The sequence below is a fragment of the Dermacentor silvarum genome, chromosome 4 (assembly GCF_013339745.2).
Source record: "Dermacentor silvarum isolate Dsil-2018 chromosome 4, BIME_Dsil_1.4, whole genome shotgun sequence".
NCBI lineage: Eukaryota > Metazoa > Arthropoda > Arachnida > Ixodida > Ixodidae > Dermacentor > Dermacentor silvarum.
In genome coordinates this window covers 206,234,267-206,249,530 of record NC_051157.2, presented here as the reverse complement: position 1 = coordinate 206,249,530, position 15,264 = coordinate 206,234,267, and the positions used below count along the sequence as shown (strand labels likewise).

Sequence of the window (15,264 nt, the reverse complement as noted above, 5' to 3'; positions counted from 1 at the left end):
CGACTAGCCCTCGGCTAGCCGCCTCCGGAGCCGCCCGGCTTCCCGGCGTTTTTGGTGGTGTGCTGCGCTTTGTCCACAGGCCTTCTCTCGGGCGGAACATTCGGTTTGGGTTTGAAACCCGAACGCCTCCCAAGAGGCGCTTTTGCCGGCGGCCCATCCCCGGTGCTGGATGCTGCGTTATCCTTGTCTCCGGCGTCGTCTCGGGGGCGCTTGAAGGTTGCACCGAGACTAGCAGCCCGGTCCCCGTCGTTGGCAGCCTCGCTCTGTTCCATTTCTGAATCTTCGTCATCGCTTTCGCCTTCACTCGCACCTTCCTTTCGAAGGACAGCTTCCGTGTCGACCCGTGGCGGCCCAGTCACTTGCTCAGCAGCTTCGTCCACCTTGGCTTCTGCGCCCACCGGCACTGTCACGGTACTTGTTTTCGCTGGCGGCACTTGGTCTCCGGCTCCCTTGGCGGCGTCTTCAGCCTCGGCTGCATCCATCAGATTTTCGGCTGCCACTTCACTCACTGCTGGGCCTGTCGCTGTAGCGTACGTCTTCACGCAGTCGGCGTCGACGTGCCCAAAACGTCTGCAACGGGAGCAGCGCGGCACCTTACACTCTCGCCGGACGTGCCCAGTGCCCTGGCAACGCAAGCACTGCATAGGCCGACCGGGAACGACCACCAAAGCGAGTTCTCCGCCGACGCGGACCTGATGTGGAAGGTCCTCTACCTTGACGCCGGTCTTCAGCTTGAGGAGCACGGTCCGCGTGGTAGAGGTCTTGTCCCCCATACCTTGGACACGCCACCTCTCCTGGCTTACCTCATCCACGTTGCCGAAAGGCGCAAACGCCACCCGGACGTCATCGTCGGCAACGCCATACAGCAGCCAGTGAAGTCGAAGCTTCACCTGCTGGTCCTGTGGGTCGACGATGACGCACCGTCGCCCTTTCACTTGAAGTTCCTTCAGGGCCACCAGCCGTTTCGTGGTAGTCGCATCCTTAAGGGTCACCGCCCACACGTGATTGATCTGGTACGCCCCTATGCATACCACGCCAGGCAGCAAGCCCGTCGGCAGTAGGGCGTCTCTGAAGTCCTCGACCCTGTATGGTCTCGCACGTACATCCCCGTGTAAAAACACGGTGTTAGTAGCCACTCGTCCTTTAGGCAGTTGCGGCAAAATAAAAGGGTAATCCTTCTCTTCGTCGTTGGTCCTGTTTCCGCGGCCAAAAGTGACCGCTGTCGCTGCCCCGGGAGAGGCCATGATTCACGAACCGTCACGCTCGGGGGCCGGAAGCAGAATGACCGCTCGGCCACGCTACCACTGTTCCCCTGCCGAGTGACCGTCGCGTGCGCTTTTTGCTGAAGAACGCACGTAAAAAAAGTGACACAATATGGCAGCGGTGGGATTCGAACCCACGCCTCCGAGGAGACTGGTGCCTAAAACCAGCGCCTTAGACCGCTCGGCCACGCTACCACTTATTTTTTTATTTATTGCCGGTCTTCGACGTGACAGAGAACAAACTAATGTGCACACATTGAAAAATCGCATTCGGAAGCAATTGTACATGATACAAGAGAAAAAAAAAGCAAGGGAAAAACAAAAGCCGCCCGTCCTTGTTGGGCAGGCGTTGTCACATTAAAATTCCTTCATGGTTGTCAAAGGTTCTAGCATTGACAGCCAATCCGGTACACACTCTTGCATTCTCTGCACTTCAATAAATCTGGCCATACATTCTTTGAAATAAATGCGCGCGGGCCTAGCGTCAGGATCACAATGGTACCCCGCCAATCGTGCCCGCCATAGACAGTGGAGCGCATTTAACATGACAAGGTCCTAAGGGACCCCGTCATCATCCCTACATGCCAGAAATCGTATCCCATGGGGGTCCAGCGGCAACTGTTTCTTGAGGGTTCGCTGTAACACATCCCAGAAGTAAACCCCCTCCCAGCAGTACAAAAAAACGTGGTCTATGGTTTCGGGCTGCTTACAGATCAAGCAGTGCGAACCCCATGGTACAGTACAACCCCGTTCTTTCATGAAAGTCTTGACGGGGAGCGTTCCGGTGTGTAGCATAAAGAAAAAGGTTTTTACGCCTGGTGGTACCTGCATGCGTTTTACACGTCTAAGCACATCCTGTCCTTCATTGTATATGGCTCTGTAAATTGGCACTGGGAATAGTACATCACAAAGATCTCTATACAGTGTTTTCCTTTTCACTTCACAAAGGTAATCATTTGAAAATCGCACAGAGAGGAAGCGTACACTGTCGACCACTTCCTTGAAATACCCACGCAGTGTTGTGGTCATGCTTTCCACACTAACTACATGTTCCGGCAATGCGTCGCTCAACCTGAGCTGGCACACAGTGCGCAGAAAGGGGTCATGCTCATCGCGAAAAAACAAAAATCGATTTACCAGCTGTCTAACAAAAAGATGAACCAAGCCCACACCCCCGTCCTTCACTCTTCTGAACAAGTTTGTTCGGCTGCACCTTTCCCATGTCGAACCCCAGATGAAAACAGCAAACACTCTGTGCAGCCTTTGCACGTTTGCTCGAGAACAAAACAACACTTGCATGACGTAATACAACTTAGAAATAAAAAAACATGTTACACACAGTCGCTCTTGCAAAAATGGACAGGTTAGTGCCTGCCCATCTGTCTGCCTTTCCTTTCATTTCTTTACTTTGGCTCCTCCAGTATTCATCGCTATTATTGTAGCAGTCTAGGGGAACCCCGAGATACCTTGGCGGAGTTTTGACCCAGTTGACGTTCGCGAAGTGGTCCGGAGCAGACGGCCACTCCCCGTGCCACAGCCCGAGGGATTTGCCCCAATTTACTCGGCTGCCAGTTACATCGCAAAAATGTTTCACTACATTAATTGTTTCCGTTATGCTCGGTTTGTCTGTACAACACACTGCAATGTCATCTGCATACGCGAGCAGCTTCACTTCTGTCGCTGCTAGTCTAAAACCGCGTATTGTCTCATTTTCCGTAATTGCCAGACACATTGCTTCGATATATATAGCAAACAGAAGCGGACTGAGGGGGCAGCCTTGGCGCACTGAACGCATGATGTTAATGGGGGCCCCCAGTGACTTATTAACAATTAATCTTGTTGTGCAGTTCTGGTACGCCAAGGCCACGCCCTCAGTGATGATGGAACCGACGTTAACATGATCTAAGATGGCAAACAAAATAACATGAGCGACACAATGGAACGCATTCTCGAGATCGAGCTGAAGAACTGCAACGCCGCGATAGGTGATGTCAGAGCACTCGAGAACACACCGCATCTTATGGATGTTCGAAAAGATAGTTCGCCCCTTGATGCCGCAAGTTTGGTGGTCTGCTACTATATCCTTGATTACGCCTTGAAGTCTACTTGCTAAAACCTTCATTAATATCTTGTAATCGACGTTTGTTAGTGGGATTGGTCTATATGATGTCACGAACCTCAGTTTATCTGTTTGATCGCTCTTAGGGATTAGTATGGTGTGCGCTTTTCCAAAGGAAGGTGGCAAGGATTTCTGTTCATATGCGTCATTAAAGACGTCTGCTATCAAAGGGGCCAGTTCGCTTTTAAAAGCCTTGTACCACGCCGCGCTGAGACCATCAGGTCCCGGCGACTTGCCCATGTTCAAATCGTCAATTGCTTTCTCGACTTCCCTCTGGGTTATTTTGCCTTCCAGTCGCTCTTTGGTGTCTTCACCCAATCGCGGCATGCGGTGGAGAAAGTCAGATTTAAAAGCCTCTACATTTGCTTCCTGAAGCGCAAAGAGCGACTGGTAGTAGTCGAAAAAGGCGCGACCTATGCTTTCGTTGTCTTCAACCACAGTGCCATTTATTGAAATCTTATCTACATGGCTTTGTCGTCCATGCGTCTTCTCTAGACTAAGCGCCCTTTTAGTGGGCGTCTCCCCTGCCGCTAGCGCTTCTGCTCGTGCGCGCACAATGGCACCTTGATAACGCTCCTTGTCGAACAGTTCGAGCTTTTCTTTGACGTTTCGCACGTCATCTTTGTACGCACCGGGATCTCGACATTCAAGCGTTATCAGCTGCTTAAGCAGTGTCCTCAACCCTTTTTCTTTCATTCCCCTCTCAAATTTTAGGCAGCTCGATCGTTCTAAGGCTTTCATTTTAACCTTTTGTTTAAAACATTCCCACTTATCTGCGATTGTTTCAGCTGTACCTTCGCGTAGTTCAGTAACCATACTGCGTACTGCCTGTACAAATGGCTCATCGTTTAGTAATAACGCATTCATTTTCCACCTATCCCAATCGAAAGCATTTCGCCTTTTTTCTATACCTACATGGCATTTGACTAGGCAGTGGTCGGAAAACGACACTGGTAAAACGCAATAACCATGGCATGTTGGAATCATATCCAAGGAGATATACATGCGATCCAGTCGCGCATGGCTACTGCCCTGAAAACGCGTAAAGGTCACTTGGCGCCCATCTTCCAGACACTCAAATACATCTTCAAGTTCATTTTCACAGATAAGATTTGATAGCACGTCACTACTTCTGTCACGCATACCGGTATTGCCGACTCTATCTTTAGCGCTCAACACACAATTGAAATCACCTAGCAGGATTACGCGCTTATCACAACGTACATACTGTACAAGGTTCGAAAAAAAAGTGCACGCTCATCCACTGAATTCGGCGCGTATATGCATATGACGCGGAACTCAGCTTCACACATAACAACATCGCAAAAAACTATCCTGCCAGACTGACAAGAATATACACTTTCAATCACTAGATTAGGCAATTTTTTCACAAAAAGTATGCACCCGCCCGATGTGCCTATCGCATGGCTAACCACCGCGAAATATCTATTCGTGAACTGCCGCACCATGCTCCCGGTCTTCCCCTCTCCGTCCACCTTAGTCTCCTGGACGGCTAGTACGTCAATGTCTTGTTCAGTGACCAACCGTAGGAGCTGACACTGCCTACGACTAGCCGCCAACCCTCTCACATTTAATGTGGCAATACTAAGGGACGGAATTTCAGCCATCTTGGACTAAAGAAAAGGTAGGCCCGGAGCATGGTGCTTACCGTTCACGACTAGCCCTTGGCTAGCCGCCTCCGGGTCCTTGCGGCTTCCCGGCGTTGTTCGTCGGTGGCGCATTGTCCCCAGGCTTTTTCTCGGTCGGGACATTCGGCTTAGGCTTGAAGCCCATGCGTCTCCCAAGAGGCGTCTTCGTCGGCGGCCCCTCGCTGGTGCTTCCTGCACCCTCGTCCCGGTTAGTTTCGTCGTGCGGGCGCTTGACTGGGCCCCTGGGTGTCGCTGGCCGGTCGCCGTCGTTGACGGCCTCGTCCTGCTGCATTGCCATGGTGTTGTCGTCGGGGGCGCCTTCACTACCGCCTCCCGTCACCTGGCCTTCGGCGGTCTCGACCTGTACGCGCTCTCTTGGCTTCTCGGCAGCATCAGCCACCTTGTCTTCCGCACCTCCGGTCGACGTGCCACTGCTTGTCGCGGTGGTCACCAAGCTTCCTGCTCCTTCAGCGGCGTCCTCCGCCTCAACCACGTCCATGACATGCTCTGCCACGACGTCGGTCACTGCTGGACCTGTCGCGGCGGCATACGACTTGACGCAGTCATCGTCAACGTGGCCGAAACGCCTACACCGGGAGCATCGGGGGACCTTGCACTCACGGCGAACGTGTCCCGTGCCCTGGCAGCGCAGGCACTGCATGGGCCTGCCAGGAACAACCACCAGTGCCAATTCCCCGCCGACGCGGACCTGATGCGGAAGGTCCTCCACCTTGACGCAGCTCTTGAGCTTCAGGAGGACGGTTCGTGTGGTTGAGGTTTTGTCCCCCATGCCGTGGACCCGCCACCTCTCCCGGCTCACCTCCTCCACCTTGCCAAAAGCCGCGAACGCCGTCCGGACGTCCTCGTCGGCAACACCGTACAGCAGCCAGTGAAGTCTAACCTTCACCTGCTGGTCCTGCGGGTCGACGATGACGCACGGTCGTCCCTTCACCTGCAATTCTTTGAGGTCCACCAGCCGTTTCGTAGCGGTCGCATCCTTGAGGGTCACCGCCCAGACGTGATTAATCTGGTACGCCCCTATGCATGCCACGTCAGGTAGCAAGCCCGTCGGCAGTAGGGCGTCCCTGAAATCCTCTACCTTGTAGGGTCTAGCACGCACATCACCGTGCAAAAACACGGTATGAATTGCCACTCGTCCTTTAGGCAGCTGAGGCAGAATAAACGGGTACTCCTTGTCGTCATCGTTGGTCCTGTTTCCGTGGCCAAATGTGACCGCTGTCGCTGCCCCGGAAGAGGCCATGATCCTACAACCGTTCAGCTCGGAAGCCGGAAGCAGAATGACGGCCACGCTACCACTGTTCCCCTGCCGAGTGACGGTCGCGTGCGCCTTTTGCCGAAGAACGCACGTAAAAAAAGTGACACAATATGGCAGCGGTAGGATTCGGAACCCACGCCTCCGAGGAGACTGGTGCCTTAAACAAGCGCCTTAGACCGCTCGGCCACGCTACTTTTTTTTTCTTTATTGCCGTCGTCGACGTACAAAATCAAGGGTTACAAATGATAAAACGTGCCAGCCACACTTTGGCCAACACAGCACTAAAATCTTTTCAGCGCCACCAGGTCATCCAGTACATACATCCATTGTGGTGGATCAGGCAGTGATTTGTAAGCGTCTCTCACGTAAGCAACACTCTCAATGAAGTGTTCTCGCACCGGTATTACAACCAAGTCTGCATGTTCAAATTGCATGCGAGTTTTCCACATAGCGTGTAGGCCCAGGACCATAATGAGGTCGTATACGGTACTTCCTATGAGGTATCTATTGGCAAGAAGCGTATTCCATACGGGTCTAGAGGTAACTGTTTCTTCAACGTTCTCTGCAGAACGTCGCAGTGAAAGATCGGGTCCCAGCAATCTAGGAAAACATGTTCTATTGTTTCTGGTTTTTTACATAAAAAGCAGTCGGTTGTCCAGGGGATGAAAATACCCTTGCTATGAAGCCAGGTCTTAACGGGAAGTGTGTTTGTATGTAATTTGAAAAAGAAAGACTTAGTTGATGGTCGTACTGGCATTTTCTTGACTCTTTTTAAAACGTCCTGTCCGGGGCCTCCACGGTGTGGCGAACGGTACAAAGGTACAGGTAGCAGCGTGTCCACAAGATCTCTGTACAATTTTTTTCTTTGTAACGGTGGACAGATACTGCTGCGAAAAACGCACATTCAACATCCTATACTCCAGCACCACTTCACGCAGGTACCCAGTCAAGGTTCCCGGCATGTTCTGAGCCGACGAAACAACAAATCCCGGAAGAAGTCTACCCAGCCGTACTTGTATTAGTGTCCGAAGAAAGAGATCATTTTGATCCCGCAGAAACACAAAGCGTGACACAATTTGTCGCAAAAACAAGTGAACTAGACCAAGCCCACCTTTCTTGACCGGGATAAACAAATTTGTTCGACTCGTCCTCTCCCAGGTAGAAGCCCAAATGAAAGTAGCGAAAATGCGGTGAATTTTTTGTACGCTTACCCGCGCAGCACACAACACATTCATGACATACCATATCTTAGAAACTAAAAAAAGGTTACAAACAGTGGCTCTAGAAAACATTGACAGTTGCTTTCCTCTCCAACCGTCAGCCTGTTCCTTTGCTCTCGAAACTTGGTCGAGCCAGTACGGTTCGGCCTTACGGTAACTTCCGAGAGGCACCCCCAGGTACTGTGTAGGCAACCTTGACCAATTCATTCGAGAAAAGGTCTCCGGCTTGTCTTCCCAACTCCCATGCCAGAAGCCATAGCTTTTATCCCAGTTTATCTGGGCTCCAGCTGAATCGCAAAACTTTTCGACTACAGCAGTTGCCTCTTTAATGCTGGCTTTATCTGTGCAGAAAATCGCGATGTCGTCGGCATACGCCAATATTTTTACATGTGCTGCCTGTAGTCGATAGCTTGCTATGCGGTCGTTGTTTTTAATGGCCAAACAGAGTGGCTCGAGATAAGCAGCAAACAGAAGGCGCGAAAGCGGGCATCCTTGGCGCACCGACGAGAGCACACGAAAGCTATCGGTGAGCTCCCCATTAACAATAATTCGCGTTGAGCAGTTTTTGTACGCCATCATGACACCTTCCGTTGTCACACTGCCAACATTCGTGTGTTCAAATATGCATACTAGAGCCTTGTGCGAGACGAGGTCGAAGGCTTTTGCCAAATCGATCTGCATCATCGCGACGTAATCGCCAATCGCATCGCAACACTCTAGCACACTTCGAGCCACGTGTACATACATTTGTGGTAATACTGCGACCTTTAATTGCCACAAGTCTGGTGCGGCCCTACCAGTGTTTTGATGACACTTTGCAGTCGTTTTGCTAAAACTTTCGTGAATATTTTATAGTCAACGTTGACTAGAGTTATCGGGCGATATGAGCCAGGCAACAAACGCTTCTTTTCATCATCACTCTTCGGGATTAGTACGATATGCGATGTTGTGAAAGACAAGGGCAATCTTTTCCGGTCGTACGCTTCGCTAATACCTAGTTGGAGGACATGAGCCAGCTCAGACTTAAAAGTTTTATAGAAAGTGGCCCCTAAGCCATCAGGCCCAGGTGCTTTACCGGGGGCCAACTCGTCTATTGCGCACTCTATCTCACTCAGGGTAATGGGATGTTCAAGCCGTGTCTTAACTTCTTCATCTAGCTTTGGCATCAATGAAAGTAATTCCATCTGGTAGCCATCTTTAGGTTCACGTGGTTGACTCAAGAAGGCTTTGAAGTGATCGGCGATCACTTGCTTGATGTCGTTTTGGTCGGACGTGATATCATTGCCTTTAGCTATCTGGCGGATTTCCTTCCGACACGCGTACCTTTTTCCGTCTGAGAGGGCTCGTTTTCTTGGCGCTTCTCCCGCCCACAGCTTCTCAGACCTTGATCGCACAACGGCCGCTTTGTACTTCTCAGAGTCTATCCTTTCGAGTTCGGTTTTTACTTCCTTTATTTCGTTGACATACACACCAGGCTGGACACTTTCCATGCATGATGAAAAATTGCAGTTGCTGGCGAAGGTTCGTTTCTGCCTGTTTCAGGTTATGCCGAAGGACACTGCTTCTTTCAATAGCCATTGTTTTTACTTTCTGTTTAAATTCTTCCCATTTAATGGCGAAGCTTGCTAATTCGACTGAAATCAGGCTTTCTAGTTCCTTCGCCACAGCGTCAACGAAACCATCGTCATCCAACAACTGCGCGTTCAATTTCCAAAGGTCCCAGGTAAAGGTGTGTTTTATCTGCCTTTTCCCAAAGGTGGCAGTTACCAAGCAGTGATCGCTATATGCAATGGGTTGCACATAATATTCACTACACAAAGGCACCAATTCGGCTGACACATATAATCTATCTAGCCGAGCGTGGCTATCACGCTGGAAGTGGGTAAACTGCGGGTGAGTACCACTGGCGAAGACACTACCGATATCTTCCAAGTCATAATCGCGCACCACCGCATTTAGCAGTTCGGCACTCTTATCGCGAACGTGTGAACATCTTGCGCGATCGTCAGCAGTGCATACACAGTTGAAATCCCCCAGCAGTATTACCACCTTGTGACAGTTTACATACGCTTCAAGACGCTCAAAGAAGGATCGCCGGTCTATTTCACTGTTCGGTGCGTAGACACAAATGACACGGAAACCTTTTTCGCAAAAACAAGAATCAGTCACTAAAAGACGCCCAGTTTCACACGAAAACACTGACTGCACACAAATGCCAAAGTTTCTTCGAATAAATATAGCGCAACCACCTGATCCACCAACAGCGTGAGAAACACACACATCAAAGTGAGTATGAAAATTGGACACCATTCTGTCGGTTAGCTCTTGGCTCTCTTTTGGTTTCTGGATCCCACAAGATGCAAGTCATTATCTAAGAGTAGACGACTTAGCTGACATTGTCGCCTTCTTGCGCCTGATTAACTGTACCTCCTCATACATTCACACATATTTATGTGGCAGACGACTTCCTGCGATCTCCATACCCATTTGCGCTAGCGATTCCAACTGACTAACTACGCGCCTTCAAATTGGCGGCATGACACGCAGGTGCATCCCCAAGGACGCGTGTTCATAATGACGCGCCGATAACCGCGTCGAGAGCCACAAAAGCAAACACAGTCGACCTCTGTCAGGAAACACTCAAATGCAACTTGAGCCCCCGTTCCTGACACGTATCTAAATAGGATAGTGCTCAGGATGACGGCCATTGCACTCACCAACCCCCAACCGCCTAAGCTACAGACAGTACAAAATTAAGGAGGCGGTTTACCCGCCTGCCGTGGATCGTCTGTGATGTTCGGCCGCAGCTTCAGGGTTCGTCTCCTCATACCTGGCGTTTTGGGCGGTGGCTCGTCTCCGCCATTGCTGTCTTGTAGCGTAGCCAGGCTATTGGCCTGGTCGTGCGGTCGTTTCCCCGCCTGCAAGTTAGCGAGACCGGTATGGGTGTCCATGCCCTCAGGTTCAGGGGGGGTGGAGGTCGCTACCGGTTCAGGTAGGCTCTTTACTTCAGGGTTCGTCACAGCTACACTGTCCTCTGCCTTCTCTTGTTGAGTGGCGACGGCCTCATCGACGTGTTGCCCCTGTTTCTGGAGTCGCCTCCGTCTTTGCCGCCTCGCCAGCTGCTTCCTTAGCCGTGGACGATGTGTCTTCCATGTCCGCCTCGTCCATGAGTAGGGCGGAGTTGTCGTCGTTGCTCACGGGTCCGGTCACGCTAGCGTACGTCCGCTCGCACTGACTCTCTTCGTGACCGAAGCGTCGGCACGCACCACACCGCGGTATGCGGCAGTCGCGACGAATATGGCCTGATCCGCGGCAGCGCAGGCAGAGAGGGGCCCTGCCCGGCACAACCACGAGAGCCAGCTCGCCTGAGACGCTCACCTGGTGCGGGAGATCGTCCAGAATTACGCCCGGCTTCAACTTCAGCGTAACCAGTCTTGTGGTAGAGTTCTTATCAGCCACGCCATGCACCCGCCACCGCTCGCGGGCGACGTCCGTGACCTTTCCGAACGGCGCGAAGGCAAGACGCACGTCCTCATCGGGAACGGTGTGCAGCAGCCAATGCACTTTCAAGCGCACATCCTGGTTGGCGGGGTCAATGACGAGGCATCGGCCCTTTTTGACCTGCAGCTCACCAACGCTGACGATCTTCTTCACCGCTTCGTCGTCCTTGAAGGTCACGGCCCAAACATGGCTCATACGGTAGGCCCCGAGAGCCACCACTTCCGGCAGGAGCGATAACGGGGCAAGCTCATCGCGGAAATCTTCCACCCGGTATGGGCGGGCCCTGATATCACAATGTAAAAAAACTGTGTTCACAACAAAACGCCCTGTTGGCACACTCGGCAAAACAACTTGATACCGCGGCCGCTCTGGGCCGCTGCGGCCGCTCCTACGGAGCCCGTCATCATACGTCCGTCACGCTCGGTGGCCGGAAGCAGACTGCCCCACTCGGCCACGCTAACACTGTTCCCCTGCCGAGTGACGGTCGCGTGCGCTTTTTGCCGAAGAACGCACGTAAAAAAAGCAACACAATATGGCCGCGGTGGGATTCGAGCCCACGCCTCCGAGGAGACTGGTGCCTAAAACCAGCGCCTTAGACCGCTCGGCCACGCTACCCTTTTTTTTTTTCTTTATTGCCAGTTCTCGACAGGTTCACCGACACACTGTCAGCAAAACAAACAAAATGCATAACTGGTACACGAAAATACAGAAGAAAAAAAACAAGCTCTTACATAGCAGCCAGCATGACTTGGCTGACTTTGTCTTTTAAAATTCCTTTAGGGATGCCAAGGCCTTTACCCTTGGTAGCCAATCAGGCACATCAACTTGTGCTTTTTTCACCTCCAGAAAGCGTGACATGTGTTCATGGAAATGTATGCGCGCAGGCCGCGCTTCTGGGTCACAATAGAAGCCTTGCATTCGTGATCGCCATAGACAGTAGAGGCCAGTCAGCATGATGAGGTCAAATGGGACCCCGTCCTCATTATCCAGTGGTAGAAATCTTATGCCCTGCGGATGTAAGGGCAATTCTTTCTTCATTGTTCTTTGCAGAACGTCCCAAAAGTACACCCCCTCCCAACAATGTATGAAAACATGGTCTACTGTTTCAGGCTTTTTACAAATCAGACAGTTTGACCCCCACGGCATGTAAAACCCGCGTTCTTCTAAGAAGGTTCTCACTGTCAGGGTGCCAGTGTGAAGCTTGAAGAAGAAAGATTTCACTCCTGGCTGCACGTGCATTCTTTTTACTCGTTTCAAAACGTTCTTTCCCTGACCTCCACTGTATATGGCTCTGTACATCGGTACTGGAAAAATAACATCACACAGGTCACTGTACATTTTCTTTCTTTTCACGCTGAACATATAATCATTCGAGAACCGTACCGACAAAAAACGAACACTGGCTACTATCTCCTTGAAGTACCCAAACAAAGTACCAGGCATAATTTCGCTGCTGATAACAAGCTCTGGTAACGCACTACAAAGTCTCACTTGACACACCGATCTTAGGAACGGGTCGTTGACGTCACGAAAAAAGAAAAAACGGTTTACAAGCTGCCGCACGAATAGGTGTGCCAGACCCAGGCCTCCGTCTTTCACTCGCCTGAAAAGATTCGTGCGGCTGCAGCGTTCCCAGCTGGAAGCCCAAATAAAAACAGCGAACACTCGGTGCAACTTCTGCACATGCACTCGCGAACAATACAACACTTGCATCATGTACCATAATTTACTAACAAAAAACTAATTGCAGCACCGTCGCTCTGGCGAAAATTTATAGGTGTGCACCTTTCCATCTCTCCGCCTTTTCTCGTGTTTCTTTGACTTGGTCTAGCCAGAAATAACCATTTCTCTTATAACTTTCAGGGGGAACGCCCAGGTACCTTCACTGGGGTTTTAACCCATTTCACGTTGGCAAATGTCTCTGGTGTTGACTGCCACTCGCCGTGCCAAAAGCCCACACACTTTCCCCAGTTCACAAAGCTCCCCGTTACTTCTCCGAACCGTCTTACTACAGCGACTGTTTCTAGCAGACTATCTTATTCTGTACAGCACACCGCTATATCATCAGCGTACGCTAAGAGCTTTACCTCGGACGCCTGCAATCTGAACCCATGAACACGATCGTTTTCTATTATTGCTAGACACAAAGTTTCAATATAAATACAAAAGAAAAGAGGACTCAGTGGGCACCCTTGACGCACGCTCCGCTGGACGTCAACGGGGACCCCCAATCTGTTGTTGACTATCAGGCGCGTTTTGCAGTTTCTATAAGCTAGGGATATTCCGTCGATGATGATTGAGCCTAAATTAACATGTTCGAGTGTGGAACGCAATAATACATGAGATACACAGTCAAATGCCTTTTCTAGGTCAAGCTGCAGTATTCCGACAGCCGACCGAGAGGCGTCACAACACTCGAGCACACACCTCAATGAATGAATATTAGTAAAAATAGAGCGGCCCTTAATACCACAGGTTTGGTGGGCTCCCACAATCTGCGTCATAACGGTCTGAAGTCTGCTAGCCAATACTTTCATAAATATTTTATAATCACAGTTAGTTAGTGAGATTGGTCTGTATGATGTCACGAGTCTTAGCCTATCTTTTTGTTCTGTTTTTGGAATGAGCACAGTGTGTGCTTGGGAGAATGACAGGGCTAACGTTCTCACCTCAAATGCCTCATCAAAGACATCTTTCAACTGACAGGACAGGTCTTGCTTGAATGCTTTGTACCAAGCCGCGCTCAGACCGTCCGGACCGGGCGACTTTCCAGGGTTAAGATCATCTATTGCCTTTTCTATTTCTGCTATTGTTATAGGTGCTTCAAGAGCTGCTTTTCTTTCTTCTGACAGCCGAGGCATGCGCTCTAAGAAGGCTGTTTTAAATCCTTCTACATCTACTGATCTATGGGCAAACAGCCCTTCGTAGAATCGAAAGAAAGCTCGCCCTATAGCCTCCGTATCTGTTGTTTCAATACCATTTTCTTCTATCACATCGATGTGATTACGGCGGGCGTGCGCCCTTTCGATTCCCAGCGCTCGCTTTGTGGGCGTCTCCCCCGCCGCCCATGCCTCGGCTCTGGCTCGTACTATCGCTCCCCGATAACGTTCTTCATCTGCTGCTTCGAGTTTCTGTTTTATGCTACGAATGTCGTCTTTAAACTTGCCCGGCTCACGGCATTCAAGCTTAACCAGTTTTTCAAGCAATGTTCTTAAATTTCTTTCTTTGACTTTATCCTCATACTTAATGCAGCTAGCTCGCTCTATGGCTTTCATTTTGACATGTTGCTTAAATAAATCCCATTGCGCGCCGACACTGTGCACCTGTTCTGATTTCATTGCATCTATCGCCTCCTTCACATCTTGAATAAAGCATTCGTCGCTTAGAAGCTTTACGTTCATTTTCCACAGATCCCACGAAAACTTGTTTTGTTTTTCCGCACTTCCCATCAGACATTTAACCAGACAATGGTCCGAAAACGACACGGGCACTACATGGTATTAGGTGCACAAAGGTAATAGCTCCACTGATGCATAAATACGGTCAAGGCGAGCGTGACTCTGTCCTTGGAAATGCGTAAACTGCACTTCTCTCGCTCCCTCGAGACATTCTGCTACATCATCTATATCATGTTCTCCAATAAACCGTGATAAAAGCTGACTACTTCTGTCTCTATACCCGTGTGCATTGCTTCGGTCCCGAGTGTACAAAACGCAGTTGAAATCTCCTAACACAACAACATGTTTGTCTGCAGTCAGATATGGCTCAATGCTCAGAAAAAAATTATGCCTCTCATCTGTACCGTTCGGTGCATAAATACATATTACTCTCCAGGTGACATCACTGTAATAAAAATCAACAACAATACATCTACCACTTGGACATGAATAAACACTCTGTACATCTAGCCCCGCTAACTTTTTCAAAAATAGCAGGCATCCCGCTGACTTGCCCACCGCATGACTCACTGCAACGTAGTAGCGAGCCGTGAAGCGAAGCATCATGCTCCGGGTCTGCTCCTCCCCTTCAACTTTTGTTTCTTGCACTGCCAACATGTCGAGGTCATGATCTACCAACAACCGGTATACTTGGCTCTGCTTTTTCTTTGCGGCTAGACCTCGCACGTTTAACGTAGCCAAACTAAACGACGCGTTGCGTGCCATGTTTTAACAGGAGGTAGCAGGACCCGAAGCATGACGCTTACCTTGCACGTCTAGCGCACGGCTAGACGTCTTCG

General features: G+C 50.4%; 2 non-coding genes across 2 annotated transcripts; both read right to left on the bottom strand.

The window, feature by feature from the left end:
• Positions 1-1,375: 1,375 nt before the first annotated feature.
• On the bottom strand, positions 1,376-1,457 carry Trnal-uag (transfer RNA leucine (anticodon UAG)). The gene has a single exon. It is a non-coding gene; the product is annotated as a tRNA-Leu (tRNA).
• Positions 1,458-11,560: 10,103 nt separating this feature from the next.
• On the bottom strand, positions 11,561-11,642 carry Trnal-uag (transfer RNA leucine (anticodon UAG)). The gene has a single exon. It is a non-coding gene; the product is annotated as a tRNA-Leu (tRNA).
• Positions 11,643-15,264: the final 3,622 nt, after the last annotated feature.